Here is a 10,041-nt window from a genome sequence, read left to right as displayed (position 1 = left end):
CCGGGAGGTGGAGCCGGGCCGGCCGCTGAGCTCGGATCTGAGGCGTCCACGGCGCTCTGGCCCCGTCTGAAGCGGGCCCGCCCCGCGGTCTGCAGGCCCTGGAGCCGAGCCCTCCCTGTCTGTTCCGTGGAGCGGACTCGAGGCAGCTTCCGGCCTGTCCACGGGAGTCCGAGGGACCCCAGGGACCCGAGCCGACCCGAGCAGTCTGGACTGCGACACCCCGGCTCTGCCGTCGCGAGCCTTGGGGGCGCTGCCGGCTGCGGCTTCTCCCGTAGAGCAAAAGCTCAGGCTCACGTCCGGCCCCTCACTTCCGGCTCCCCACTTCCCGCTCCCCACCTCTCCTTATTCTCCACAGCTCGGCTCTCTCATGACTGTAAGAACAAGCAGGTGACAGCTGCAGTGTCACCACGCTGAGCCGGTTACACACGGAGTAGTATGCAGACGCCGCACAACACAGGTGAGCCCCAGCACGACATGCGAGGTTGTGACCCGGGGACAAGCAGCGTGAACCCTGCTGCTAGGGGTGACAGCAGTCGGACAGGAGCAGCCCGCCACCCCCAAGCAAGCGTGCACAGGCTGCAGGATGCTGTGTGATCAGAGGGCATGGCTAGCAGCAGGACCTGAGGTAAGTGCAGCTAGGGGTGCGCACGGAAATGCCCCCACAAGACATGCACAACGTCACCTCGGGGAGGTGAATCCAGTCAGCAGTGTTTGACCAACAGCCACGAAGGCCATCCGCACTGTGAGCACACACAGCAGTGCCGAGGACACAGACAGCACACAGGTGACACAGTGCATGACACAGGTGGCCTCACGGATGGCGCACACTGCCCGCGTGTCCTGTCACAGACCGTTCACATGGCCAGGCTGCTCACCGGAGCCCCAGACTCCCCACAGGAGGCCACTCTGGGTTCTGGACACAGGCTGCGTGTGCACCATTGCCCAGCTCATTGTGGCCCCAGACACAGACCCAGGGCTAGAAAGAAAGCAGCTCTGAGCTGAACTTCCCTTTTGTTAAATTCCAGACACTCAAAAATGCAGCAGTTTTGGAAACCAGAGCAGTGGGTTCAGCTTGGTGTGTGCGCCCAGGAGATGGGGCTCTCTGTTGAGCTAACCACCCTTCCACCTTCCAGAGAACATGGAGAAGCTTTTAGTCAAAACAACCTTCCTGAGTCCATGCCTTCTCCAGCTATTCTGGTGCCATGCGTGTTTTGCAGTGAGGCTTTTATCTCTTGGATAGAGAGCGCTTACAGGGATGCTCCACACAATCCCCCTTCATCCGTCTCCCCAGGTTGCAGCCAGCTGACTGGGCCGCCCCAAAATCTCCCTCATCAAAGTGCTCAATTGGGACGCCATAGTTACCAAGCTGGTGGTGGGCGGCCAAGGTTCAGGAGGCTCGGGCATCTCCAGGGATTGAGATGGAGCTGGCATCAGGCAAGGGAGCACTCTCCCAGAGCTCAGGAGGAAGACTAGGCCAAGGTCCCTCTCCCAGGGCTATTAACTAGGTGGACAGGGAAGCTGGGCCTGGCTTCCTTCCTTGAGTGTGCCTGCTCTTCACCTGTGACTTGACTGTCCTACTGAAGGTCAGCCTCCGTGAAGCTGCTGTGCTTTACCAGATGGGGCCAGTGGAAGATGTCATCCTGGCTCTCAGATTGTCCACTCGGAATGGAGTGAGAAGGTAGAGAATGAGGACTCCATGCCAAGTTCCCTCCTCCCCCTTCCTTCTTCCCCTCCCCTTTCTCTTCCCACTGCATGCCAGCATGTCAGCACCAGGGGAGACTCAAAAGCCAGTGAAAATCCCTCTCAGGTACTTCAAAGTTGTCTGATTGACATTTGCTGGAGTCCGGGGCTGCAGCCTGGGCCCCAGGAACCAGGACTCACTCATCCCTGGCACAGCTGGCGGCCTGTGGCTCAGCACAGCCCGGGTCTCAGCCACACCACATACCCGCTGCCCAGCTCCGCCCTGACAGGACTGCCCCCTACTCTGCACGTGGGCTCCCAACACTCCACTGCTGGTGCCCACGGGGAAGGGGGCGTCCCACTGCTGCCCACTGGGGGAGGGGGCGTCCCACTGCTGCCCACTGGGGGAGGGGGCGTCCCACTGCTGCCCACTGGGGGAGGGGGTCCCACTGCTGCCCACTGGGGGAGGGGACGTCCCACTGCTGCTGCCCACAGGGGGCGTCCCACTGCTGCCCACTGGGGGAGGGGGCGTCCCACTGCTGCCCACTGGGGGAGGGGGCGTCCCACTGCTGCCCACTGGGGGAGGGGACGTCCCACTGCTGCTGCCCACAGGGGAGGGGACGTCCCACTGCTGCCCACGGGGAAGGGCTGGACCGTCCCACTGCTGCAGTTTCCCTCCCAGCATGTCACCTGCTCATAAAGCCTTCAAGGAGCACAGGAAATGGAGACGGGGTGGGGAATTAACATTCATTGAGGTCTTCAGAAGACTTTCAAGTCCACTTCCATTGGGGAGAACACAGCACGTGCGTTGGGCAGTGCTCAGTTACCTCAAGGCCGGGACACCCAGCCCCTCAACCTGGCTGCAGCCCTCATTCTGCATGCATGATTTTGTGCCGAGTGATGCCACCTCAGTTTTAATTATAGGCTCATAATGCACAAATGTATTTAGAAAGAAAAGGACACACATCACCTTTGAGGATAATTGTGTGCTGTTACAGCTCATTTACCACAGGCCGGTGGTGTGATGTGGGGCCTGCCCGGAGCTCTGCCAGTGGGCGCAGGATGGACGTGCCAACCACCAGCACTCAAGCGGCGATCAAGTACAGGCGTGCACACCTCAGGATGACTCGGGTGAAGAATGTCTCGGGACTCTTGACCTCGGTGGGAGGATGCAGACTCCTTCGATGCATATGTTATTGCTGGGCCTGGAAGGAAGTTCCCTGCGCCCAGGCCTCTCTCTCTGCCTTGCACCCTCTCATTTAACCCTCAGCCTGGCCTCAAGAGTGAAGATGACCTAGTAAACACACTGGCCTGAGGATACCAAGGCACTGACACAGGTAAGGAGCTGCCTCGGCCTCCAGCTCCAGAGCGCAGGACTGCCCGGCTCCCCTGCTGTGCATCTCCAGTGTTGTGGTGACCCCACTGAGGAGGATGTGGAGCGTGATATGCAGAGAGGCCTGCCATGGGGAGGGCCTCGGCCAGCTCACAGGGTCTGGGCCCGCGAGAGTCAGACCAGGCACCTGCGCGAAGCCTTTCTGTGGTGAGCAACAGTAAACTCAAATCGAACCAGCCTAAGCCAGAAGAGCCACTGAGATATCCTGGAGACTTGCTTTGATCTAGGGGCTCAAGTGTCGTCACCAGCACACAGACCGCCTTCTCTGCACTGGCTTCCTTTATACCGCAGCTCTTCCCGCAATGCCACGCGGGTCCCCAGATCATGGCTCAGAGCCGGCGAGAACAGTGCCACCTCTTCCTGGAGATCAGGGAGACCAGCATTTCCTGGTCGGGCTCTGAGTCCCAGCTTGACTCATTCTCATCCTTGGCTAGTCGCACTGCTGGCCGGGAGCTCCCACCAGCCCAGCCAGTGTGGGAGATGCGGCTCCCAGAGCCCAGTCAAAGTCACGTTGAGTGCTGGGCTTGAGGGTCTGCTCAGGGATGGGGATAGAGACCCAGCTATGGAAGGCATGCAGGCCGCCACACTCCAGGCTCATCCCAAGCTTTGGCCAAAGAGAAGGACTTGGCCTCAGAAAAAGCTACCCTCAGGGCCCGCTTGAGGGGGAAGGAGCCCAGTTGGTGTCGAAGACCTGCAGCCTGGAGGGAGCCTCCAGTTTCCAACCAGGTCCAGAAGAAATGGGCATACCCCCTTCTCCCAGGCTAGCACCTGCCTGGCCTGTGCAGGGGGTGGGAGCGGAAGGCCACCGCACCCACTGGTACCGCCTGGCATCACCCCTGTGCCGACTGCTGTGGAAGAAGTTCCCAGCCTCCGGGTGAGAACAGAGCACTAGCTGTTCTCATCCTCCACAGACTGCCCTGCGGACGTCCAGCCTTCCCCACGCTCGGGCACCAGCCTCACACAGAGCCATGCTGCCGTGGCCTGGGCCCCAGGATGAGCGCTGGGAAAGGGCCAGGCCTGAGGGGGTGCTTGGTGCCACCCCTCTGGAGAAGCCTGGCTGGCAGGCACCCACAGTCAGGAGAGCTGCGCACCCGCCCGCAGCAGAGCGAGAGGAGCTGTGTGCCACACACAGACGCGCTCAGCTTGTTAACCTAATAGCAGAGGAGGCTCCAGAGTGGCCAGTTGTGGTAGCAGCCACAGGCCCGTTCCCTGGACAGACTCCATGAGGCCCACCCTCCTTCCCAATCACACCTCCTCTAGTGCACTGTCCCAGGGAAGAGGAATCCCACGCTGCAGGGCCAGGGCGGGGGAGGGGGCCAGTAATCCCCCCTCCTCATCATGTCCTCTTGGCCCTCTGAGCCTCCCCTTCCCATTCCCCAGACCTTGATTGTGTCGATGCTGGCATGTGGGGTGTACACGCACCCTCCCCTCAGTGTTCTCAGGGCTGAGAACACCCCACAGGGCCAGAGCCATTTGACAGGTTAATTTACAGTGCTTGGAATTCGTTACAGAATAATTATCGATTTGCTGCTGGCTTGTTTATTGCTTTTGCTTTCAGATCAAAAGAGATAGAGAGAAACTAAAGCAACTTTATGTCGGTGCCTGGGAAATTTGAAATTTGCTGGCACTTTAAATATTTTTTATTTAAATTCTGCAAAATGAGCCTGACAATCCGCAGCCAGATGCCCGTGCAGCAGCACGCAGCAGCTCACTGCTGTGTGCACTGGCCTTGGGGCTGTGGCCTCTCAGCAGGAAGCACACGGTCCCATCCGGGCGCACGGTCCTTAGGCATCGCTTCTTGACTCTCCCAAGAGAGAAGTGACCAGCGCTCAGAGAGCTCAATTCCTTCCATCATCGCTGTAATGAATTAAGTGGACTGGGGATGAAAATGTAAATGTCATTTTTAAAAACCGATGCTTACAATGCCCTCACACCAGACCAGCATCTGCCTGACAGACACAAGAACCAGACGAACCCAGGTTTATACAAACAGCCAAGAAGTCAGAACTGAAGGGAGCCATGAGTGAGGATTACTGAAGTTGGACTTGCTCCTGGCGTCTCCCTCCCCCGTCTGCCTGGGCTCTTCCCCGCGAGGCAGGCCCTGGCGTCTGCCCTTCAGAGCTGGTTCTGCGCTGTGGGGACAGGGCCGTGCCTGCACCCACTGCCCGCCCTGCCCTCACATGTTGGGGGTGACAGGCTCAGGCGCATCCTCAGGTGGCAGCAGGAACCCAGAATGTTCCAGACTGTACTCCAGAATGCTCCAACACATGCAACTTGGTTTGGGGACTTGAATCTCAGGGCCTTGGTGCACCATCCTCAGTGTCTTCTCTGGCCTCTGTGTGAATATTGTGTCAGGGAAAATTCACTCCGACTCTACAAGCCTATAGGAAAACAGAGTGAGTATTTAGCTAATGAGGAAATGTGCTGTCGAATGGCTAAAAGGTTAAGCTGGTCTGACACAAAGCACTGGGAGCTGCAGGTATGGAGCTCCACAGCCGGTTCCTTCGAGATGCCGCCGCTTCCAGGAAACAGCAGGTGCCCGGGGATGGCCAGGGAGAATCTGAGGGTCCTGGGGAGGGAGGGGCCACAGCCGCCCTCACCAGGCTGGAGAGGGGAAAAGGAGCACAGGCCCACTGGATGGATCCTCGTGAGGAGGGGAGGTGACAGGGACACAGGTTGGCCACACCCCAAAGCAAGGTCTTGTGGAGAAATCAGAATGTTCTCATCTACACCAGCGCGGTGGCAAGAAGCCTCTGTGCTGGTGACAGTCCACGCAGCAGCTCAGGGGCCAGGGGCACTGCCACTGGAGGAACGGACATCTGGATGGGACAGGGTAGCCATGGCAACCATGGCCTCACCCCTCAGCTCCAGAGAGTAGTGCGGAGCCCCCAGGGGGGCAGACAGAGATCTGCCCGTCTCAACATGGCGGCCTGGCCCCCACTCAGCCCCTGCCCCCTTCCTGTCACAGAAGTCCTGCTCCCAACAAGTCATGTGATAAACAAGACAAACGTGCCCAAGCAGAGTAAAGACCGGACTTAGATATAGCATTATGCCTACAGGCAGGAAATTAAAATTTCAGAAATAATGTGATAAAGGTTCTAATGGAAAAGATAATCAATGCCCTATTTGGTGGGCAATTTCAGCAGAAGGAAATGACAAGAAAGAGCAAAATAGTAATGTGAGAAGTCAGAGTCACAGAGACAGAGAGGAAAAGGTCATTCAGAGGGATCCCAGATAACCTCAGCGGTTAGAGAAAGGAAGGCTGGGTGCTGAGAGCCTGGAGGAAAGTTCCCATGCTGAGATCCAAGCCAGAGGTGGAAAAATGCAAGACCACGTGTAGATGAGAGCAGTCAAGCTCACTCTACCAATCGTCTTGTTAAGTGCCACTTTACATGCCAAACCCATCAGCGAGAAGTAAGTGCATGCTGACTAAGAAACCCATGCTAAGTTAACATAAAACATGGGTCTGTGAAGAGCAACAGGGAAGGTGCTATATCAGGAAAATGCAAGCCGTAGCTCAAGGGGAGTAAATGCATTGATTTTGGCAAAGTAGATGAGAGCAGGAAAAGTGTTCAGGGGTAAAATGGGGCCATTACCTAATGATAAAAGGTTCCCTCCTCCAAGCAGACGTAGTGATCCTAAATATCTATGTACCCACCAACAAAACTCCACACCACGTGCAGGGAGAGCTGATAAACCTGAGGAGGGAAATTGACAAATCCACACTGCACACTCAGTAATTGATAAAACAAAGAGACAGAAAATCGATGAGGATATTGATGACCTAGCAGCTTTATCTACCAGCTTGACCTAAGAGATATTCCACAGTGTCCTCCGCCACAGCAGCCAAATGCACATCACACTAAGCTACAGATCATATTCTGGGCCATAAAAACAAGAATAGAAATCTTACAAGTGTGTTCTTAAGCCATATCAGAACTAAAGCAAAAATCGACATCAGAAAGACATCTGGAAAATCCCCAAATATTTGGGAATTGAGCAACATGTTTCTAAATAACCTATGAGTCAAAAGGGCAGTCTTAAAAATTAAATACCTTTGAGTATTCATCCTGCCCGCCCCTTTTTTTTTGTCAGTTGTGGGCCTGGCCGCTGTCCCTCAGCTCTTCAGCTCAAGGCTAGCACTCTACCACTTGAGTCACGGTGCTACTTCTGGCTTTTTCTGCTTATGTGGTGCTGAGGAATTGAACCCAGGGCCTCATGCATGCAAGGCAAGCACTCTACCCCTGAGCCACCTTCCCAGCCCCACATCCTACCCTTTCTTGTGGCCTCCTGGCTCCTCTGTCAGGGTTGACTCTGGTGGTAAAGGGGCCTCAAGCTCACCCCTGCCCACTGCACAGAATATCTGAGGCCACCCAGGCCACACCTGAGCACGGCTGTGCTCACAACCCCAGCTACACCTGAGCACGGCTGTGCTCACAACCCCAGCCACACCTGAGCACGGCTGTGCTCACAACCCAGCCACACCTGAGCACGGCTGTGCTCACAACCCCAGCCACACCTGAGCACGGCTGGCTCACAACCCCAGCCACACCTGAACACGGCTGTGCTCACAACCCCAGCCACACCTGAACACGGCTGTGCTCACAACCCCAGCCACACCTGAGCACGGCTGTGCTCACAACCCCAGCCACACCTGAGCACGGCTGTGCTCACAACCCCAGCCACACCTGAGCACGGCTGTGCTCACAACCCCAGCCACACCTGAGCACGGCTGTGCTCACAACCCCAGCCACACCTGAGCACGGCTGTGCTCACAACTCCAGAAGCCAAGCAACTCGGCCTCAAGCCTCTAATCCTAGCTCTTTGGGAAGCTGAGATGAGGATTGTCATTTGAGGCCAGCCTGGGTAAAAAGTTTGTGTGACCCATCTCAACCAATGAGAAGCTGGGTGTGGTGGTGTGCACCCGGCACCCCAGCCATAGGGGAAGTGTAAAAAGGAGCACATGATCCAAGCTGACATAAGCAAAAAGCGAGACTCCGGTCAAAAATAACCAAAGAGAAAGGGCTGGAAGTATGGCTCATGGTAGAGTGCCCATCTAGCAAGTGCAAGGAATGAAGTTCAAACGCCAGCACATCTTCCCTCGGGGGGAAATGGCGAGAAGGCTGGGGGAACAGTTCTTCATCTTTGAAGGAGGAATTGCCCATCTTGGGAGAGAGTTGTCATCTTTCTGGCAAGAACTAAGATGTCTGTCTCCACTCAGGAGGGAGCAGCCTCCAGCCCTGCCGCTCTCCATGTCTTTGGATGGCCTTCACAGTATTGCTTTTTTCTTTTTTGAGGTTGTGCCAACTTTTAAGAATTGGATTTCAGATTTAAATCTGACTTTCTGGCTTGACTTGAAAATTTAAATGTGTGGCTGTGCTGAGCTGCAGGGAACATGGAGCCATGACTGTGGAATCTCCTGGGGCCCGGGGGCTTGGCTCCTCCGTAGAGGCAGGCAGAGCCTCCTTCACTGTCTCCTGATCCTCTGGCCTGGGGGCCATTGGCCTCGTGTGCAGAGCGGCCTCTCCCCTCCACTCCCATGATCTGGGCAGGGGCCTGCGGACTTCACACAGCACAGAACTCCCCCAAACCTGGAGCAGTCACATAGACCTATGATGCCTTTCCAGAATTATTGGTGATGGTGCTCACTGTCTGGAACCCAGGCCCGCAGAGCTCCCGCGGGCTCGGCCGGTGAGGTCAGATGTGTGGCCAGGGCTGGAGGACAGCCCCCAGCCGCTATCAGTGTAAGGACTGAGACATGGGCATGAGGAAGCCGTGACCTGGGCAGTGCGAAGCCCCTTTGGCACCCTTCAGGCATGCGTGGGTGGCAGCAGGCCAGGACAAGGAGAAGCTCTGTTTCCTGGGCTTACAGGAGAATCGAATGCAGCCGTGCCGCTTGGTGTGTTGAGTGCTCGGCGTCCGTGTGGCCGGTGGACCTGGCCATGTGGTGCTCTCCTGATGACCGCCAAGACATGCAGGTGGGGCCCTGCCTTCCTCCCTCTCTGCTTTCTTTTCTCCTGTGGCCAGCTCCCTCCCCTCTTTGTACAGCCTCAACTCCACCGGGCACAAGAGCAACAGCCTCTTCCTTTGTAAGGAAAGCGAATCCCGTTACCAGCACCTGAACTCCAGGGTCTTGGGCTCCATCCCACCCACTCCTGGGCAGTGGCATGATAACAGCGTGGGTCTCGAATACATATCCCCTCCCTCCCCAGGAAGCAAGGGACCCTAAAGCCCGTCCGTGAGGGGCGCATCCGGCCACATTACTTCTGCATTTGTGTTCGCTCAGCTGTGATTTATTGGGCACTTCCTGAATACTGTGGATTTGATGACCCCTGGAAAGGCCTCAGGGCTGACAGGATGGCCAGACCGCGGGCCTGGGAAGAGCAGAACAATCTGTTTCTCTGTCCTTCTGGCCTAACTGTGCAGAGCCTGGGAAAACCAGACAGTCCCCAGACAGCGACACAGAAGCAACAACCTGGACTGAGATAATGAACTCTCAGACCCTGGCGTGCAGCGTCGTGACTAGAAGCAGGGAGGGCCATCAGAAGACAAGTTCTCCTGCCTTCCTTCATTTCCTATCTGTAGCTGCCCGAGGGACGGGATGCCGAAATGATACAGATCAAACGAAAGAGTTTGCAACAACGCCGAACAGGAAATAATGATTTCTTTCAAGCTTCCTGTCAGTCATTGTTACTTTTTTTTCTCTCTGTGAGCATGAAGTTAACGGTAGAAAGATGCAGCCACTATGTGCTAAGAGCCAGGTCACAGAGAAAATGTGAGATAAGACACAGCCCTCCCGGAAGCTTTGCATTGGATCTGACAGACACAAAAGCATACCCCCGCAGACAAGGTGACGAGGGGCCATGCCCGGGGGCGCGGGAGATGGATGGCCGGGGAGGCTCTGCAGGAGATGGCAGAGCTGTGAGGATGGCCGCAGAGCCGAGCCATGGCTGACGTGCACATGAACG

At 56.6% G+C, this 10,041-nt stretch overlaps 1 long non-coding RNA gene across 1 annotated transcript; it reads left to right on the top strand.

The window, feature by feature from the left end:
• The first annotated feature begins 301 nt into the window (after positions 1–301).
• Positions 302–3,648, top strand: LOC105990665. The gene is made up of 3 exons (XR_001175322.1): positions 302–457; positions 1,026–1,678; positions 2,679–3,648. It is a non-coding gene; the product is annotated as an uncharacterized LOC105990665 (long non-coding RNA).
• The last annotated feature ends 6,393 nt before the right edge of the window (positions 3,649–10,041 follow it).

The sequence above is a fragment of the Dipodomys ordii genome, unplaced genomic scaffold (genome assembly GCF_000151885.1).
Source record: "Dipodomys ordii isolate 6190 unplaced genomic scaffold, Dord_2.0 Scaffold66, whole genome shotgun sequence".
Taxonomy (NCBI): Eukaryota; Metazoa; Chordata; class Mammalia; order Rodentia; family Heteromyidae; genus Dipodomys; species Dipodomys ordii.
Note: the sequence above shows the minus strand (reverse complement) of the source record. Positions and strands in the feature narration are given on the sequence as shown.